Below are 19,229 nucleotides of genomic sequence, written 5' to 3'. Positions count from 1 at the left end.
TAGAGGTGGTTATTATTAGCATCATCGTCCACATCTTTCAGGACAAAGTGCCCTCGGCCCGGCAGGGAGTGTGGGCTGCAGCTGGTGACCGGTCACTAGTGATGTGCCCCAGGGCTCCATATTGGGGCTAGCGTTGGTCAATATCTACTGATGATCTGGATGAGGGGATCGAGTGCACCCTCAGTGAGTTTGGAGGTGACACCAAGCTGGTCGGGAGTGTTGATCTGCTAGAGGGTAGGAAGCTCTGCAGAGGGATCTGGGCAGGCTGGAGCACAAGTGTGATGAGGAAAGGCTGAGGGAATTGGGGGGGTTTAGTCTGAAGAAGAGAAGGCTCAGGGGGGACCTCATCACTCTCTATACCTACCTGGAAGGAGGATGGAGCCAGGAGGTCTCTTTCTTCTGGTAATAAAGAGCTCAGGTCTGATCTCTTCTTTCAAGTAATAAGCAATAGGACAAGAGGAACAGGCTGCCCAGGCCAGTGGTGGAGTCACCGTGTAGATGAGGCCCCAGCGACACGGTTTAGTGGTGGCCTTGGCAGTGCTGGGGGAACAGTTGGACTCGATGATCTTAAAGATCTTCCCAACTGAGTTGATTCTGTGATCTCTCTCTGGCTTATCAAATGGCTCAAGCCGGGTTTGCCTCCTTCAGAACTGTTCTGCTTTTACTGAGCAGTGTGGATCCCAGGAGGTCTGACACAGGCAGCTATGTCCTGAGCACACAATGCTTTTTAAGTGCACCGTGTTGCAGCACAGGCATATGCACGACCTACGCGAGACATGGTGTTCTGGTTACAGACAGACCTCTTCCTCTGCAGCCTGCAGTCACTAACCCAGCCTGCCTGTATCTACCAGGTACACAACCACGTGGGGCTGTGTATAGTATTTCATGACGTGCTTTCATTATCTGAACTTACACGACCTATTTCTGCCGTGGTATCTCTCAGTTGGTGGGAGGTAGGAGCACATTATTTGTTTCACCGACTTGTTTGCTTAACTTTTAACTGGCAGAGTATTTAAATAGAGCATCTCCCTCTGCATGTCTTGTCTATCTAGGCATTTGTTCCCGTTGGTGTTACTCTCCTCCTCCTCACATTCCCCCGCCTGTGTTGTAGCACCTGTTGTGTTTTGCCACAAATTAGACTGTATCATTTTCTCAGTGAGGATCATTTCTGCCTGTGCTGCTCTGAGTGTTGCAGGGCTGGATCCCACCAGGGTCTGTGGGTACTACACGCAGCACTGGGGAGGGCAGTGGCAGAGCTCCAGCAAGGGGAGATGGTCACAGTTCTTTCAAGCCCAGACATCATTGTGAAATACCATCAGCAGCTTCAGAAAGGTGTTGCTTTGGTTCCTCACATACCTTTTGCTTGGGTTCCCTGGCCTTCACACCAGACCTTAGAGCAGCTCCAGTGCCTAAAGGGGCTGCAGGAAACCTGGAGAGGGGCTTTGGACAAGGGCCTGTAGGGACAGGCCAAGGGGAATGGCTTGAACCTGCCAGAGGGGAGACTGAGATGAGCTCTTAGGCAGCAGCTCTTCCCTGTGAGGGTGCTGAGGCGCTGGCACAGGGTGCCCAGAGAAGCTGTGGCTGCCCCATCCCTGGCAGTGCTCAAGGCCAGGTTGGACACAGGGGCTTGGAGCAAGCTGCTCTAGTGGAAGGGGTCCCTGCCTGTGGCAGGGGTTAGAACTGGGTGAGCTTTGAGGTCCCTTCCAGCCCAAACCACTCTGTGGTTCCATGAATCCCACTCTGTCACCCAGCAGCAGCACTCTGGTTTTGACAAACATGAGGTCAGTGTGTGTTAACAGTCATTTAACATCTTGTTTCACCCGGTGCTGTGTCTCCTCTTAACAGCAGGCAGTGGTTCTGCTGCAGGGATGGCAAGAGGGAAAAGACAAGAGGCAATGTTTCTCCCTTTGGCTTCCACTGGCTTTGGGGTGTAGAGGGATAACCTGGAGTGCAGGGAATACTGAAACTGCCACACATGCACCCTTTTCAGTAGAGAACGGATTAGGGAGCAATTCCCCATAGAGTATTCACTTCTCCAACAGCATCATGTGAAATCTGGACACTGATATCTAGGATATGCCAAAGGCTGTCAAACCAGAGTCCTTTTTTTATCACAATACTCTTTGATTAAGATCATTATAGCAACTGGTAGCGGCAGTGCTGTTAAGATTGAGTTGGTATTTCTGTCTCAGGGGCTGTAACTCAGCGTTCAAGCTGTCAGCCCAGATGCAATTTCAAAAAAATAAAAAATGAGAAATGAAATTTGAACCCCGAAATGGTTTCATCCATTGAGCTGTTTTGGAGCTGGGCTTTAAAAGAGAGCTTTTAACTTGCTGGGGGGGGGTGTTTTTATGGGCGATACGCGTCTGCACGTTAGAAGGTTTTCAAGACTGTGTGACTTCCAAAAACTCTCTTGTATTTATTTAGTTTTTCCTTAGCTTATAGTGTGAGAAAATGGTCCTATGTGTAAAAGGGACCTGTGCATAGTGAATTGGGTCTAAACACAATTATTTACTAGTTTAAGTCCAATTTGATTTGCTGTCCAAAGACATTTCTGTATTTAGTTTGAAGCTCGTTAAAAAGGGGGAAATAATACAATGTAGTGATAGGACAAGGGGTAATGGGTTCAAACTTAAACAGGGGAAGTTCAGATTGGATATAAGGAGGGTGCTGAGGCACTGGAATGGGTTGCCCAGGGAAGCCATGAATGCTCCATCCCTGGTGGTGCTCAAGGCCAGGTTGGACAGAGCCTTGGGTGACATGGTTTAGAGTGAGATGTCCCTGCCCATGGCAGGGGGCTTGGAACTGGATGATCTTAAGGTCCTTTCCAACCCTAACTATTCTATGATTCCATAATGTCGTGCAGCTTTGCATTTCCGAGCACATCAACATCATTTAATGCACAGTGACATCATGTAGGAAAACCAGAACAGGAGCTGTAGAAGCTGTGAATGCCAGGGTAGAATATGAACAGGCTGGATAAATGGCGAAAGATAAGGAACGTGGTTAATCCTTATGTGCTCAGAAGCTGTAAGAGTGGCTTAAATCACGATTTTCAGAAACATATCTTTATTTCTTCTTTGTGTGTGTTGTTTTTTGAGCCTCTGGGTTGCACTTGGTTCCTATTTTCAAGTATTTCTTTGCAGTCTGGTGGGCTAGACACATACTTTTGTTTTAGGTGAGGCTGTCATGTCATCGCTCGACTCCAGGAGCTCAGGCATTCGGAAAAGACACCAAACAGAGCTGATCGCATTGGGTGAGCTGGAAGCACTAAATTTAGATCATTTTAAATCCCTCACTTCTGTAGCGCTGCGAGATTGTTAACTGAGGTGAAAAAAAAAAGGATTGAAGTACTTTGTGAGTTTCAAATTGATAGCATCCTTTTAAATCTTAGCATAAATTCAGTGGCACTTCACCTCCCTCCCACAATCGGATCTAAAGAGTGAGGGGAACGGTGTCATTTTTTTCCCCCCAAGCTATACAAAGAACACATCTCAGGGATGTATTAATGAAATATTAGCAAATCAATGCCAGGAAAAGCAACAGTATAAGCTCTAAGAGAAATCTGTGCTGGTAGGCAGGGGAGTTACAGCAGTGACCTGACACAACTGAGCCAATTCAACCCAGAGATCTGGTTGCTATTGAGAGAAAAATATGACTCGCTCAAAGAAAGGAGGACGAAAGCCCTTTAGCACGATGGAGTTGCACCGTGTGTGACACCTGCATTCAGTAATGGGCACGGTGGATAATAGGCAAAGAGATTGTGCAGCAAAACATGCGTCATTTACCTTGGAATAAAGAGGTTTAATTTCTGAAAGGCTCTCAGCATATCTTGAAGTAAATGGGAACCGAGGGCATTTGTCACCTGGCAGACTGAGACACGGAACTGGGCTACTCACCCCGTGTAAATAAATGTTATGGGGGCTCAGGTTTGTGTATGGCAATTTCCCACTTGCCCGTGAGCTAACAGAGCACGGTGGATTCCTGCGGGAAATTGGCTTGACCTGGAGCATCAGCACAGGGGTAAAGGGTGGCTGGGTCACCAGAATCACAACTGGGAGCCTGTTTTGCCCACGGAGATGCTGAAAAGTCTGGGTTCCTCCCAGCCCCACTTTGCATGCCTGTTGTCCGTGTGGTTGAGTGACAGCTCGTTGTCATTCCCTAGGTAGAGATGTAGTCTAAGCCATGGGGCTCACAAGCATCCTCTGCACCACAACCCATACCCTAGTAGTTACAGCACGCAGCTGTAAGGGTTTTTTCATGTAGGAGAGCAAACTTGTTGTCATAGGTTATTTCCTTGATGCAAACCTCTCTGTTAAAAGACCATGAAATGTTTAATATTCTCAGACTTTAAAGATGTCTTCAGTCAACGTGAACCTCGGAGATCTTCGCCCTGAGCTGTGATTTCCAGCTACTTCCTTGCTTCTTTGGGTTTGGCTTGTTTTGCTGCAGTACTTGGCAGAAACCCCAGTACCTGCGTGCACGGTGAGCTGAGCCCTATCTGTTTTCCAGCACAGGTTTCCATTCTTTCAGATCTCTTTTTCTGGGCACAGTTGTTCTCTTTGCTCTCTCCCATCGGATGGGTTTTAGCTTTGCAGCCAAGGTGTCAGCACAACCTTGGCAGGGCCCTGGGCTGCGTTTGATTGCAAAATCATAGCGCTGCAGGATGCCTGGACTCCTGGCCTCTCATCCCGTGGGATTTCTACAGCTTCCTAAAGTTATTACACATAAGTGGGGTCTGTCATTTCTAGCAGGTTATTCCCAGACAAATAGCAGTGAAAATGTTTTATGGACTTAATCACTGTGAGTGGTTTAACTGCTTCTTTTCTTCAGTGCTTAGTTTTTGCTGCGATAAGCCAGTCCTCTGTCAAGACCTCTGTGGTTTTTGGGTAGGGGTGAACCTGAAGCAGAAGCCCTCAAACTGCCATCCATCCCGTAAAACCCTTGTAAACCAGGGGTGAGCCTGGCTGTAGCTATCAGAGTGATACATCCCCCTCTGCTTGCTGCTGAAAGAGCTGTTTCCCCATACAGTGTTTTGAAACATCAACAGACTTGGAAATCAACCTTTTCTTTTCACAACGAAAGCCCTTCAAAACTCTGCATCCAGGAGCACACAGGGGGCTGGCCGGTCCTGACAGCTTCTGATCTCATTTAGGTGGTGACAGCTTCCACCTCACCGTGCCCAGGGTAAATTGGCTGGTTTTGAAACAGCTCACATTTCTGTGGGTCTAGTTTCAGCTTTGCAGCCCTAAGCTTACCACAGCCCATTTATCAGTTCCTGCTCAGAGATTTTTAGCATGCACTGGGATATCATGTCGGTTTAGCAAACAGGCAGAGACACATGCTGCCCAATACCTTCTCCATTAACCTCTCCAGCGTGGCAAGCCAAAAGCCATCACTTTAAATTGCTGCAGGCCTTGTCCTGCTGTGAAAGCAGCCTGTCCCCTGTGCTTTAGATATACTTCCACATGCCAATCCCCATTTTTAAGATTCAGGGTGAAAAACCAGGCACTGCCTGCTGCATCATTCACAGCGTCACCTCTCCGTGGTAATGACAGGAATCCTCTAAGTGACTTCAAGATGTCTTTCCTTAAGATGCCTTTTCCTTAAACAAGAACCATGGACACAGCTAGAGGACTAGTTTAAGACCTAATTTCTGCATTGCTCTGAAGTTTTTTCAGTGGGTCATCGCTGTTCTCTTTCTTGCTAAGAGGTAGGCTTGCTTTTTTGTGTTGGTGTCTGCTAGATCATAGGGGAGATCCTCTCCCAGTCTTCAGCCAGGAAAGCATCTCCATTTCAACAGAAGAAAGCCTGCAGTGACAGCAGCGTCTATACTGTGGTGCTGTAGCAGCACAAGATGGGGCACCCAGCATCTCTGCCCACTCACCCTCATCCCTACCATGATACCAGGCAGAAGCTCTTCCCTGTGAGGGTGCTGAGGCGCTGGCACAGGGTGCCCAGAGAAGCTGTGGCTGCCCCATCCCTGGCAGTGTTCAAGGCCAGGTTGGACACAGGGGCTTGGAGCAAGCTGCTCTAGTGGAAGGTGTCCCTGCCTGTGGCAGGGGGTTGGAACTGGGTGAGCTTTAAGGTTCCTTCAGCCCAAACCAGGCTGTGGTTCTATGATTCCTTCAAGCTCTTGTGTTGCAACTGCATTTTGTTCAGCAAAGGGATTTGTTCAATTCCTGCTTTGGAGCTGTAGGCACTTGTGCAGGTAGAGTTCACCTGAGGTCCTGGGCCACAGCAATGGTTTCGGTTGCTTCCCATCCCACTCCCAGCAGAGACTGCCTGCCCCACTTTCCTTGCAGCCTCCATTCCCACCAGCTCCTGCTCCCGCTCCCAGGGGCAGAATTGCTTATTTACTGCAAGTGAGATGCCCACACATCATTTGCTTTAACCGAGATACCTTTGAAAGAATTTCTACAGACTGAATTTGTAATGCACGTCTGGGAGCATTTTTTTTCCGTGGTTATTAGCCCTAATGAAATCCCAGGTCATTTTTAGGCAGCCCGTTATCGCTGTGATCCAGAGCTCTGCACTCATTTCCAGGAGGCTACATCTTCAAAATGAACTTCCTCGTTTTGGGGTGGACCATCCCCAGCACTGATCCCTGGGGGTCATTTCCCCTGTGCCACGGGAAGAGTTTGGGTACAAAACTCAGGCTCTTCTCCCAGATCAGGGTTTACCCAATACACATTTTACGCATATCTTTGGTTTTAAAACCTTGCTGTGTGGTTTGGGTGCTTCTTGGCTTTCAGCTTTGTTGGCTTTACGTAGTGGGGATTTTGCTGTTATTTTTTCATGCATCTGTCTACCTGCAGCTCTTGCAGTGGTACCTAGCTTCTTTCTGTCAGCAAGTACGTGCGTGGTCCGGAGCTTTGAATGGAGGCAGCTCTCATTGCAGGTTTCTGGTTTTCTGTAAGATCTTGATGGCATCAGATCTGAAAAGGTGGATCTTTGCACTGCCCATTCCTCATGTGACATAAAAATGCATGTAGAATTGAAGCTGCAGCATCAAGCTTCTCAGGTCCTCATTATTATAGGTAAGTCTAAAGAGATGAGGGTGGCCTAATTGAATGATTCAGTATAGATACTCCTTAACTCAAAAGATACGGAGATGCACTGAAGCATATAGGACTCTGCTTTGTCCTTAGACACCATCCCTGTCCCTTACTCTGATTGTAATGAGGTTAAATAAAACCTGCACAACAAATTTTACTGGACTTCCATCAAATTGCTGAACAATGGCACCACTTACGGTGCATACAAATACATCTTTCCACTCTCCGATGGAAAGTAATTTATCAACAAGTGGTCCTTGTCCCTGTACATGGAAAGGCTTTGTGAAATACACTTTTTACAGCAGGCTATGATTTGTACAACGTGTTTCTCTGTTACAAATACACCGTATTTCATTTTAAAATGTTAAGATGCAGAGTGAAAAGGAAGCATGTAGTTTTGAATAATTTTTGAACGGGAAAGGTATCCATTGTGCAGAGCCACCTTGAAATGAATAGATCTGCATTAAACGTGTTCTTGAACTTGATGATGGACTTTGATTTAATCCATTGCAGAGGATATTTCACCAATGTAAGTGAAACACATGGAAAGGGAGAACTGGGTGATTTATCCTTCCCTATCGACCTTTGTGTTTATCAGCCAGTGACGAGGGTATTGTTCCCCTTCCCCTTTTATCTGTTGCTTAGGCCAGTCAGCAACTGGGACACCCATCAGCAGATGGGGGGCAGGTTCTTCTGCCTGAAGGTTCCCAAGCCGTGGAAAGCCATTTGCCCCACACCTGCTGATGTTTGTCCCACGCAAACAGCCTGGACACAGCGCATCCCCTTCCCAAGCAGGGTCCTGGCCCTTTGCCTGAGCTTGGAGAGCACCATGCACTGAAGTTGAGCCATGGCGATGGCCTGGACCAGCCTCAGGTCTGTGCCCCTGCTTGGAGTGTGAAGGGTGATGTTTGGTTTATCTAAATGAAGTTTTTTAATCTGGGGGATTTAAGCTTAACTGATGAGCTGGAAAATAATGCACCTTTCAAAGCATGCTTCATGGTGTCATCCTGTCTCCATGACAAAGGAGCTCTTGCCTTGGAGCTGGAATTGGTGCCCCAAGTTCTCCAGGCCCTGGTGGGAGATGCTGGGATCTCAAGGGTGAGAGTGAATGGAGCAGAATGAAAGGAGCCAGCTGTTCCACAGCAGGGGATGGAAACTCAGTCTTTCCTCTCAGGCTGTTAAGAAACAGGAGAGTATGATGCTTCCTAAGGCTTTTTGGGTTTAGAGCTGGGGGAAGGCAGAGCTGCACAGGGATGGAGGGCACATGGAGGCACCCACGTGCTCAGAGCAGATCCCTGTCTTGTCTGTCTCCGGTAAAAGGATTTAGAGGTAACTTGTCATAAGAGGAATTGTAAATCTCCTCCTCGTTCTGTGTCTGTCAATGTTCCCTTGGAGGGATACATTATTTTTCAGCTGTATAAGCGGCCTTTCCCAGGTACTGTTGACACTCTCATTTTCCAAACACAGGGCTGCAGCTCTGCCCCAGTGAGCTGTGTGTGGCAGGCGGGTGGCCTCTTGTTATTGTTGAACTGGTGTGAGCAGCCATCTGGAATCTGGAGCCAGATCACTGCAGAGGGGGAGAAAACAGGCAGGCTGCAGCATCCCCATATGAGCAAGATGAAGGATCCAGAGCAGGCAGCCGCAGCTCAGCACCTCCTGGCTGTTCTTGGTTTTCTGCCTCAGCACTGATGTTATTTTAATGTGGTTACGTGGCTGTGATTAGCAGAGCAATTTGCAGCGCGTTCTTCAAAATTGCCAGTCAATTTGAGCTCAGAATAGATGAAAGCTCCCGCATAAGCAATGTCTCCTGCCCCCAAAAGTGCTAAACAGTTTGGAAAGTCCAAACAGGATTTGAGGTGCCTGTATGGAGGTGCAGATTCCCCAGGCTCCTGCCTTGTCCGCCTTCTAATTGCAGACAGGTGAGTAATAGTGTTAAACCTAAAAGGGAATAAGGTGTTGCATGGATTTTGTTAAATCCCTTGAAGATGGACATGGGATGGGGAGGGTGCATCCTTCCCACCTCCTTTTATCCGATCAGTAGAGCTGGCTGTAGGGTTTAGAAGAGAAGCTACTTGCTCTTCCTTTAGATAATAAACATACCTCCTGGTCATCTTCACCTCTAAGGGTGGAAACAGTTGGATTTTGTACTAGTCAGGCCGGTACTGTTGGCACTGAGTGCTTGAGTGACGTGCACCACAGGTACTGATGGCAGTGTTCAACCAACTTGACATCACTGTTCTTCCTCAGTGGTATCTCCACTGCCAAGCCAGAGCCTTTTTCCTTTGGAAATGGAGCCAAGCAGGCTCCATTTTCCTTGTATTTCCCCTTTTGTCACAGTTTGCAGGGGTCTGTACTGAATATCAGCCATCGTTTTGGTAGGTAGATGGAGGATTTGGTTCAGGTAGCATTGGGTGCCCATCCATCACTTGTGTCCTCTTGAAAATTGAGATGTGCTGCTCTTTGGGCATCGTTGTAGCCAGACATTCCCACTAGGGGGTTCTCCCTTAAATGTTGGCATGCATTTGAGGGCCAGGGCAGCAGAGGCAGGTGATGGAGGGGTGCGTGACAGCGGGGACATGAGCAAAGCGCACCCACAGAGGAAAGCCTCAAGGTGCATTGTATGTATTGCTTTTGCAGAATACTCTATTGGTAGCAGCTTTCTGCACCTCTACAGCAACAGCAGATACCCTCATGCTCACAGTGTTCATGTACGAGCCAGATTCCTCCCTCCAAGCCTGGTTTATTCAAGGTGAGGTTGTCAGTGGCCCCAGTATGTGCGCTGCTGGAGGGCTGCAGCGCTCAGTCACTGGGCAGAGTTTGCCTGATTGGATTGCATGTCATGACTGGTTGTCTTTGAAGAGCAAGCCCTGTTTCCAGCCATGTCAGGATCTGCAGGGAATTCCAACATGTTCATTTTTATCTCAGGTACAACATCAAATCAGCAACCTGAGCAACCTGCTCTAGTGGAAGGGGGTTGGAAGTGGAGGAGCTTCAAGGTCCCTTCCAACCCAACCCATTCTATGATTATGTGATGAGTTATCTGTGATCTGATCTTGGTTTTCCAGCAGAATCAGTAGGAAAACAGGAATTCATCCTTTGGTTTGCATTTCATAGGCTGCTTTTGGTTTGGCTTTGACTTTCTCAGCCTTGTTCTTTAGGGTGTGAGGCTCAGAAGTTTATCTAGAGATAGGATGGGATTTTTTTTAGCTTTACCAAAAAGAAGGAGGGGTTTTTATTTTTAGCAGTTCCTGTGGTTTCCATCATTGCTCCCAGTTTAGCCAGGATACTTGGGAAATGACACTGAAGTGTCCTTGAGAGGCTGGGGACGCATCACTGCTGACTTCTGAGAAAGTTTAAAAAACAAGACAGATTGTTTAATTTTGAGGAAAAATGGCAAAAATCCTGTTTTGTGGAAAGCAAAGCACTCAGCGGGGCTTTGCATGAGGCGAAGACAAAGCAGCAGTCTTAAAACATAGAGCAGAGACAAGGTTTCCCTCCCCGCTCCACCATGCCTTGCCTCGCTCATATTGTGAGCGCAGATTTGGGTACAAATCTTTTATTTTTACTGAAGAATTGATTTCATGGCTGCCCTAAGTGAATAAAGCTGTGATGTATTAACTAATGTCACCCATAGGATGTTTACCTATTTATCTTTGCTGCAGTGTTGCCCCTAGTATTTTATTCCTCTCCTTTCCGAGACTCGTTAACGTTGCAAACATAACCGGGGTCCTCCTAATGAAACAGTTGCAGCCGAGCGGCTCGATGTGCACAGGAACACCTCCAGCAAAAGCTGATAAATGCTTTTGTTTATGATTTTTTTTCTCTTCCTGCTCTGTTTGCATGGAGAAGGAACGGGGAAATGTATTGGCTTCCTCTTAGTTGTAACAAAGTTTAACAAAATGGGGAATAATGTGTGCTGGGAAGCAGGGATGAGGAGGTGGTTGCGGGACCTGCAGAGCATCTCTGGGGCAGTGGCACGGGTATGGCTGGGTGACGCATTTTCAAGGGAACTGTGCTGAGGCTGGTGGCAGCTGGTAAAGGGTCTGTGGTCCCCAGCAGCTCCCTGGTGAGAATCACAGAACCTCAGAGTGGGTTGGGTGGAAGGGACCTTAAAGCTCCTCCAGTTCCAACCCCTCTGCCACGGGCAGGGACACCTTCCACTAGAGCAGCTTGCTTCAAGCCCCTGTGTCCAACCTGGCCTTGAACACTGCCAGGGATGGGGCAGCCACAGCTTCTCTGGGCACCCTGTGCCAGCACCTCAGCACCCTCACAGCAAAGAGCTTCTGCCTAAGAGCTCATCTCAGTCTCCCCTCTGGCAGGTTAAAGCCATTCCCCTTGTCCTGTCCCTACAGGCCCTTGTAAAAAGTTCCTCTCCAGATTTCTTATAGGTCCCCTTTAGTTATTGGAAGATTGTTCTAAAGTCTCCCCTTCAGGAGCCTTCTCTTCTCCAGGCTGACCCAGCCCAGCTTTCTCAGCCTGGCTCCAGAGCAGAGCTGCTCCAGCCCTCACAGCATCTCCATGGCTTTCTCTGGACCCACTTGAGTAAGTCCATTTCTTTTTTGTGCTGGAGTCCCCAGAGCTGAGGACAGTACTCAGGTGGGGCTTCATGAGAGTGGAGTAGACAGCAGAACGCTGGTGGGGCTGCACATCAGGCACCTCAGCTATGCTGAATGGGGAGCATCACTCCCTTGCACATGGGGTTTGTGAGAGCAGCCCAAAGCATCAAACTGCTTTTCCTTCCATTCCTAAATAGAAGGAATTTGCATCCCAGGAAGGGCTCTGTGCATTATAAGAATAACTCAAGTTCCTGAGCTGCATGGTGGTGGAGGGCTGGTTTTCCTGGTGCCGTATGGCTGTACAAACACAGCTCCATACGCATCTCCTGTGCCATTCCCAGCGCTGCTGGCCCTGAGCCGGTGGGACGAGCGGGCAGAGCCACAGCAGCAGCAGGTTGTGCTGGTGGCCTCACCCCAGCCCAGTCCTTGGGCAAATGGCTGCTGTGATTTGTACCTCTTTGTGCCCCTGTAAGCCAGTGCCAGGAGCGTTCCGGTCCTCTGGTGTGGTGGTTATTAATGCAGGGGGAGCATTTGGGGAGTCCCAAGCTGGTTGATTGGTATAGCAGGGTTTGAATTCTGCACTGAATATGACTAATAATCCATGACCTGGCTGTGATTATAGATGAAAGAAAGCTGATGAAGAGACCCTGCAGTGGCACAGAAAGGAATTAGACATTGTCTAAAGCCAGGGCAGTGCTGGAGCATTTGGATTTCACATCTGAGATTCATGGGTGAATAATTCAGCACTTGAAAAAATGCTTCAGCCGCAGTGTGACATCTCCACATCTTCTTTCAGTGATATCCAAGACTTTAACTAAACATCGCTTCCCAGGGAGCTGGGGCAGCTGTCCAGATATTTCTCCTCTTAAATATCAGCATTCCAGATTGTTACCTGGATACGAATGGAGATTTTGGACCGATATCTTAGGAGCTGCAATCTCTCTTCATGCAGGATTTTGCCTTCAGAAATCGCCTTCAGCAGTTGGCAGAACCCAAAATCTTTCCAAGTGGAAATTAAGAGATGTAGCTTTATATTTAATTGATGCTATTGTCTAGCCGGGTGAACTGCTAAGGCATGCAGAGCTGGGGAGAGGGGTTGTCTGGGAATTCTAAATAACTGAACCAGCTCTCAGAGGCAAGTGTTGGCAGATTTATTAAATCTGAATAGGAAAGTGGAGGCAAAGTGGAATGCGTATAAACCAGCCTTGTAAAATGGCTTGCTGGTTTAGAAATGCAGGAGTCCTATAACCTAAATCTGCCACTGTATTTTAAAGCTAAATACAAGGCTATTAAATCACTGTGTTTGAATGGTGAAGTATAACCCTCTGGAAGGGTAAGTGTTAAGTGTTCGTACAACCTGAACTCTGCTTCCTCCAGTGTATACATTAGAATAAGTCTTTAAATAAATGATCACATGTTATTCCTAGCCTAATTCATCCCAAATTATTAGCTAAAAATGGATGGTACCTTATAGCTGTCATCAATTCAGGCTCCTTATCAGGCCTAATAAATTCTTTTCTTGGTCTGGTAAGTGTTTTGATCATCTGCTTTTCCTACCTACCCTTATTCTCTTTTTTAGCCAGAAGCATTTGCTCCTTTAGATGCACATCACAGGATGAGACTAGGAAGTTTTTCAGCACATAAAATTTGGTGGTCCAACTGTGTCAGCTGTAGGAAACTACTAACACTGTTATGAAAATATGCGTAAGTCAGTGGGGACTGTCGTTTCTCTCAGTGTAAGTCACTTTTGGCTTCTCCTTGCTTGGCAGACCCAATGCACTAAGGTGGTCTCTGGGAAAAAATGATGATGATGTATTTAAGAGCTGCTACCCAGTTGTGTAACTAGAGGTTTTGAAAGCAAGAGCAAATGATCAGAAGTAACCCCAGCTTTGTACTCTGGAGCTAAGAAGCACAGGCTTTCCTTTCCCAACGCAAAGAATATGCAGGAATTGCATGAAGTTGAAGGTTTAAAAAGGAAATCATATGGAAGAGCCCATCTGCTATCAATACAGTTATTTGTATGTATATAAAAAGGAAAAAACCTTCTAAAACTTAGGTTGTTTATGAAGGATCTGTCTAGAAACTTGGATATAATGGCTGAAGGATCTTTGTCTTCCATATCCCTGAGGAACATCACCCTTTTAACCAGGGTCTCTCACCTTTGCCTCCTCTCTAACCATCTGCTTTCTGTAGTTCTCAAAGCTGATGGTGACTTGCATTTTAGTACCTCATGTGTCCCGTGGTAAGGGAACTGTAGTGAGGACAGGAAATAAACCCTTCTGCCTGCAGGCAGCTCCTTGTTTCATAGTTAATAGGAGGAGTAAATGTCCTGGAAAGGAGCTTCCGTGGAGGAACTGGGCTGGGTAGAGACCACCTGAGGGTCCAGCTTTTGTGATGGAGCTTCCTTCCACCCACCACATCTAGGCACTGCAGTCATAGGGGGAAGGAGCCCCTGCCACTGCCGTGAGCAAGGATTGTGCATGCAGTGCTCCTTGAGGCAGTGCTTTGCTTAAAACATGGGAGGAATGAGCCCTTCCTCCTCCTGCTCCAGCTTAGTTCCTTAATTCCTTCTTGTGCCTGAGCCAGGCACTCAGTTGTTTGCCCTTTAGATCTGTGCTTTCATGAAAATGACGTATACTTGAGAAATTAACACTTTTTAACCTGAGTCCACCTTGGCCAATTGCTAATAAGAGGCAAATGAGCTTTGCTGAGATTTCCCTTTTCCTATAACATTTCTAATTTGAAGATATTAGAAAAGAGAAATGTTTACCCCACTAGGGTTACTGCAAATATCCTGATGAGCTTTCATATCCTCCTCCAGCACCAGGCAGTGTAATTGCTCTCCTTAGTCCAAACTTTAATATATTACAAATTTGTACAGTAAAAATATTCCTCTTTTGTTCTATTTTTAAAGCTGGTGGTTAACAGGGATGAGAAGAGAGTGTTTCTGATGGGGGAACCTTAAGAAGTCAAAAAAAAAGGTGACTGTAAAGTTTAGGACAATCTTTTCTTCAACATCCCTCTGTGAAATCCCATTTCCTTGTGCTCTTCTGGCTCCATGTTAATCCATATCTTTAAACAAGATTTTACACCCCCTTCTTCAGCTGGGTTATTTGATAAAATCCAGTGTGCAAGGGACTGTAAAACATCCCCTTTCTTAGTAAGCTTCTGTAATATTAATGCACTTGACCTTGGGCTCTCATATTTCCTGATTAAGTTCATAGGAAGAGTTTGCTAAGCTTGTAAGATATGTCTTGTAGAGCTGTCCGTAAATACTGCAGCAGAAAGAGAATTTTGGTGATAAGTTCATTTAAATGAAGCAATTCTGCCCATCGAGAACTCCCCATCCCAAACTGTTCTTTTATGGCTTTTGTTATTTTAGATTAGACTGATACCTAATTAGCTTTGGAGAGATCCCTGTGGGACTGTAAGGTTAATACCCCAGTATGGCACTGAATTTTCAACCTTTGCAGATTTATGTGAGTTGGAGTTTTTAATCATTCCAGCCTGATTTTCTCACAAATAAATGGAGGCCCTTAAGATTTCTGATTTATCTTAACTTTATATCTGCAGACTGAGTGGAAACTGCATGTTTGGAATTACAGTTGTTCTTAAGGTGGAAAGGCAGAAAGCAACATTATGGGCTGCCTTTGGGAAGCCTTTTCTTCTTCTACCTGTAATTGCTGGCAGGTCAGTGACAGCAGTGGGTATTGCTCATATTAACCCCATCAAGGCAACACCTCATGCTAGAACAGCAAGAGCAGCTCTTCTTGACAAAGCAAAAACGTAACTTCTCATCTCTAGAGAAAAACGCTTCTTTCGCTCTTATCCCATTTGTTTTGGCCTGAGACTCCACTGTGGTACCCTGCACGTTATTTTTGTAGCTATCATGTAGTGTGTCAAGTGCCCTCTTAATTCCATCAGCAGTTTGTCCGCCTACAGCGAATCCTCAGTGATCCGGAGTCGCACCCCCAGCTCGGACACCGCCTGGCCATCTGCCAGTGTGACGGCCCACGCTCGGCATGGACATCGATGGGTGAAGTGAGTCTGTAGGACACAAAGTAGGTACAATCTGTCACCTGTGTGCTTCCTACAGCTCTCTTCGGTCCCTTCCAGTGGGAGGAAGTATCACCTCCATGCATAGTCTAATTAAGCAGAGCCATTGAAAGATTACAGAGCCCTTAAAATTCAGCTGTGAACCAAGGTGGATGTGCTTGCTTATCAGTTTGTGGGTAAGTGGTGGTATCTGCTTCCCACTCCCTTGTGGGGTTGTTTAAGGACTTTCTCTCCTGGTTCTGGCTGAGGCAGGATTTTACCTCTCGTCCAAGCTAGGATTGATGGTTGAGAGATGAGGCCCCTCTTAAAGTTGTCCAAAAGTGTCTGTTTTCTCTCCCAAGTGAACTATGTGTTTTCCTTGGTATCTCTTACAAGCAGGATTGACAACCTGGTTTAGCTTTTCCTTGGCTCACCTAGTATTTGTTTCAGAGAACGAGTTAATTTGCTTTATTACTTTGCACAACAGTCAGTTTACCTCTAATTCCCAGTATTGGGTGATTTTTTGGGACCTCTCTGCCAGTTTTTGAACCCTGGGATTGGAAGGGCCTCAATCCTCTGCCACTGTGGTTGTCTCTTGTTTTGCTTCTTTGGTATATTGCTAATGGGGGTGGTTTGTGTTCTTATGATTTGTTAGTAAGCTTTGTCAATGAGCTGTTCATTCTCTTTATGCCTTCCATTACAATTAATTGATTTGATCTTAGATACTCCTGGAAATCTTTGTATGTATCTGGTGTTGAGAGGCAGCATAGGGCAGATGTGCACTATTCCCAAGTATTGGGTGTATCTGAGTTCCTGTCTACTGAAGTCAGCTCTGCTAGGACATAATTAAACCTGCTGATTTATGACCCTCAGGGAGCTATATAGAGTGTTTCAAGTCCTAAGATATGTGCCTGTGCTGTGGAGAAATGAGATCAGGGCTCTTCCTCTTTCAGATATATTCAGGTCTTGCTCTTCCAACAAATATCCTCTTTTTCTCCGTTCTTTACAGTTTCGATGTATCAAGAGCTAAGGTTAGGAAATCCCTAAAATCCTCTCTTGCCTTCCCTCATCCCATCCCAGACAAAGATAACCTGCTTCTCTAAATACAGTAGAAATCCTAACAAGCTGTAAAAAGAAGGAGCTAACCCTGGCTAGATAGCTGCTGCTGTTAATTTTCTTCTAAGGTGACCTTTGCTCAGGGGGGACCAGGAGTCCTCATCCAGCAGCCTGTCTGCTAAGACAGAAAGGATGTATTTAGCTCATGAAATTACAAGCCTGTCCTGGGGATCAAGTGGCAGTTGTACCTGTCACAGTTTTCATCACTGATTTTTTTAATAGGCTTGTACCAGTGGCTTAATACTAGATCTGTCATCAGTTGTAAAAGTGTTTTTCTTTGGATAAGGCTATTCTTTTTAGTAATTGTAGAGACATTTTACTTTAGGCCATCTCAGCTAAACCAAAGTTTGTATTCTTTTTCATTTTCAGAGATGAAAATCTAGCCCTCAGCTTGCCAGTGCTTTTCAGAACTACACAGTGGTGATGATAATTATTGCTTAATTTCCTCCTGACCAAAAAAGAAACCCTGTGACTCTTCTTCATAGCCCTCCCTTGCTCTTTGTACCCAGGAATCCTCTTCGTGCTTCTTGACCGTAAAATCGGGTGTTCTCACTGGAACCCTCACAAGTTTACCTGGGCTCCTGCATTTCCTCACTCTTGTTATTCCCAGGGGAATAGTTCTCTGGTCCCACAGTGTGAAAAGGGATATTTGTTTTATCCCACATCTAGTGAAAAGGGATATCTGTTTCTTACTTACTAGAGTCACCAACTTTCTAACAGGTTCCCCACCGGCATGTCTGACGATGTGGTGTTGAGCTGTGCTCTTCCAGTGCTGGTGTCCTTCGATTTTGGACTTGGACCATCTTTCCCCCCTCCTCGTTTTCTCAGTCTCTCTGTTCTCCACATTACTACTTGAACTTCTATATCCCTGTGAGGTTCCCCCTCTCCCCAGTTACTGCCCTATCCCTTGCACACACATAGTGCAATGACTCCCCTTCTCTGTTTTGGTACTCTCTCATCTTTTGGGTTTAGCTCTCCTTTCCCTAATACAGTACAGTATTATGCTGAAATACACTGTATTTCAGACATTCCCTCATGTATTTCAGCTTCTGAAGGATTTTAATTGCTGCCTTTTTCCCTTTATGATATACTGCTGTTCTTGATGTGTGAGAATACATTTACAGAGAAAGCTCCTTCTGTATTTTACCTGTGCTTTGTCAGGAAGGCTATAATTTTGTTCACTTCCTTCCTTTTTCCTTCAAGTTGTTTGTGACAGGTCTGAAATACTTGCACCTTATGTCCTCCCAGAGTAAGGTCGGAAACTGTCATTTATTTCAGAGTCGGCTCTAAAATAGGCTGCTCTTCATATCCTATCTGGGGGTCTGCTGGAGTTAGGGCTTGGGCTCTGTGATAATTGTTGCATCTGCTTTCAGCTGAGGAAAAAGTGGAGGCTTGCTATGAATATTAACAAGCCATCCATCCTTTACACCTTCTGGGAGCACACTACTTCTTAAAATTGTTTCTTCTTTTCATGGTTTTTGTGTTCTCCATTTTCTCTACAAGCCCTTTTAGTATCAATTTCATTTTTTTTTTATCCCTCACATTTATTCCTGGATTGAGGCTTTTATCTGTATTTATCATTGGATCACAGAATGGTTTGGAACTAGATGATCTTAAGGTCCTTTCCAACCCCCTGCCACAGGGAGAGACACCTTCCATTAGACCCGGTTGCTCCAAGCCCCCTCCAACCTGGCCTTGAACACTGCCAGGGATGAGAAGTGTCAGTCTGAACCCATTACCTATCACTACAGGCCCTGATGAAGAGTCCTAGGTTGCTGAACCTATTCTCAGCTAATGCTGACTCTTATCAAACCTTACCTTCTTTAGGGTGTAGATGTCTCACTGCTGGGATTGACCCACAGAGGCCTTCTTTGTTTTCTGTTTCTCCTTCACTTGACCTTTTCTCCTATGTGCTCACCATCATTGATATAAAAAACCCAGGGAACTGCTGGGAGATACAATTTCCTATTGAGTTTTTCCTGGGAAGATAACTTTGGAACCAGAACCCTTAAGTCCAACATCCCTTTTATGAACTAGAAAAGGACTTCATGATGGGCAGAGCAGGAGGATGGTTTTGTAGTGTACTTTTCCTTACAGATTTCACCTTTCCAACCCTGTTGGTTCTGGTAACTTCATGTACTCTTTATATCTTTTTTTCTTGTCATGGTGCTGGGCAAAATTCAGAGACCCTTGGCCTAAATAAACATGTAAATCCTTAGAAAAACAGGTTTACTTAGAGCTGTACTTTTAGGCTTCGTAGTAAAATACATCCCCATCTGCTGGCAAGTGAAAATTTTGTCACTTCACCCACCAGTTATCAAATTATAGTGAAAAAAAAACAAGGATCAAATGGAATCCCTGGAATAAATTTGGGAATTTCAGAAGCTGGTAGGAAAACAGCATCCTTCAGGTCAGGGAGAGAGCTGCAGCAGCTCCTGGGGTGTGGTGGGATCGTTGCCCCACC

The 19,229-nt window shown here is 46.1% G+C and overlaps 1 protein-coding gene across 3 annotated transcripts in view; it reads left to right on the top strand.

Annotated features, from left to right (window-relative positions):
* NEXMIF (neurite extension and migration factor) overlaps positions 1-19,229 on the top strand; it is a 60,867-nt gene that overhangs the window by 18,100 nt on the left and 23,538 nt on the right. The window contains exon 2 of one of the 3 annotated variants that reach the window (XM_061347787.1): positions 15,557-15,675. The exons of 1 other annotated variant lie outside the window; for it this stretch is intronic. The gene's annotated coding sequence lies outside the window, so the exon portion shown is untranslated. Of the gene's footprint in view, positions 1-15,538; positions 15,676-19,229 lie in introns of all 3 variants that reach the window. One more of the 3 variants, XM_061347788.1, reaches the window with a different exon arrangement.

This window comes from Neopsephotus bourkii, unplaced genomic scaffold (assembly GCF_033783945.1).
Source record: "Neopsephotus bourkii isolate Nb327-2 ecotype Australia unplaced genomic scaffold, CSIRO-AGI_Nbou_v1 NB_324, whole genome shotgun sequence".
Classification (NCBI taxonomy): domain Eukaryota; kingdom Metazoa; phylum Chordata; class Aves; order Psittaciformes; family Psittacidae; genus Neopsephotus; species Neopsephotus bourkii.
The sequence above is the reverse complement of the archived record's forward strand: the minus strand, read 5'-3'. Positions and strand labels throughout refer to the sequence as shown.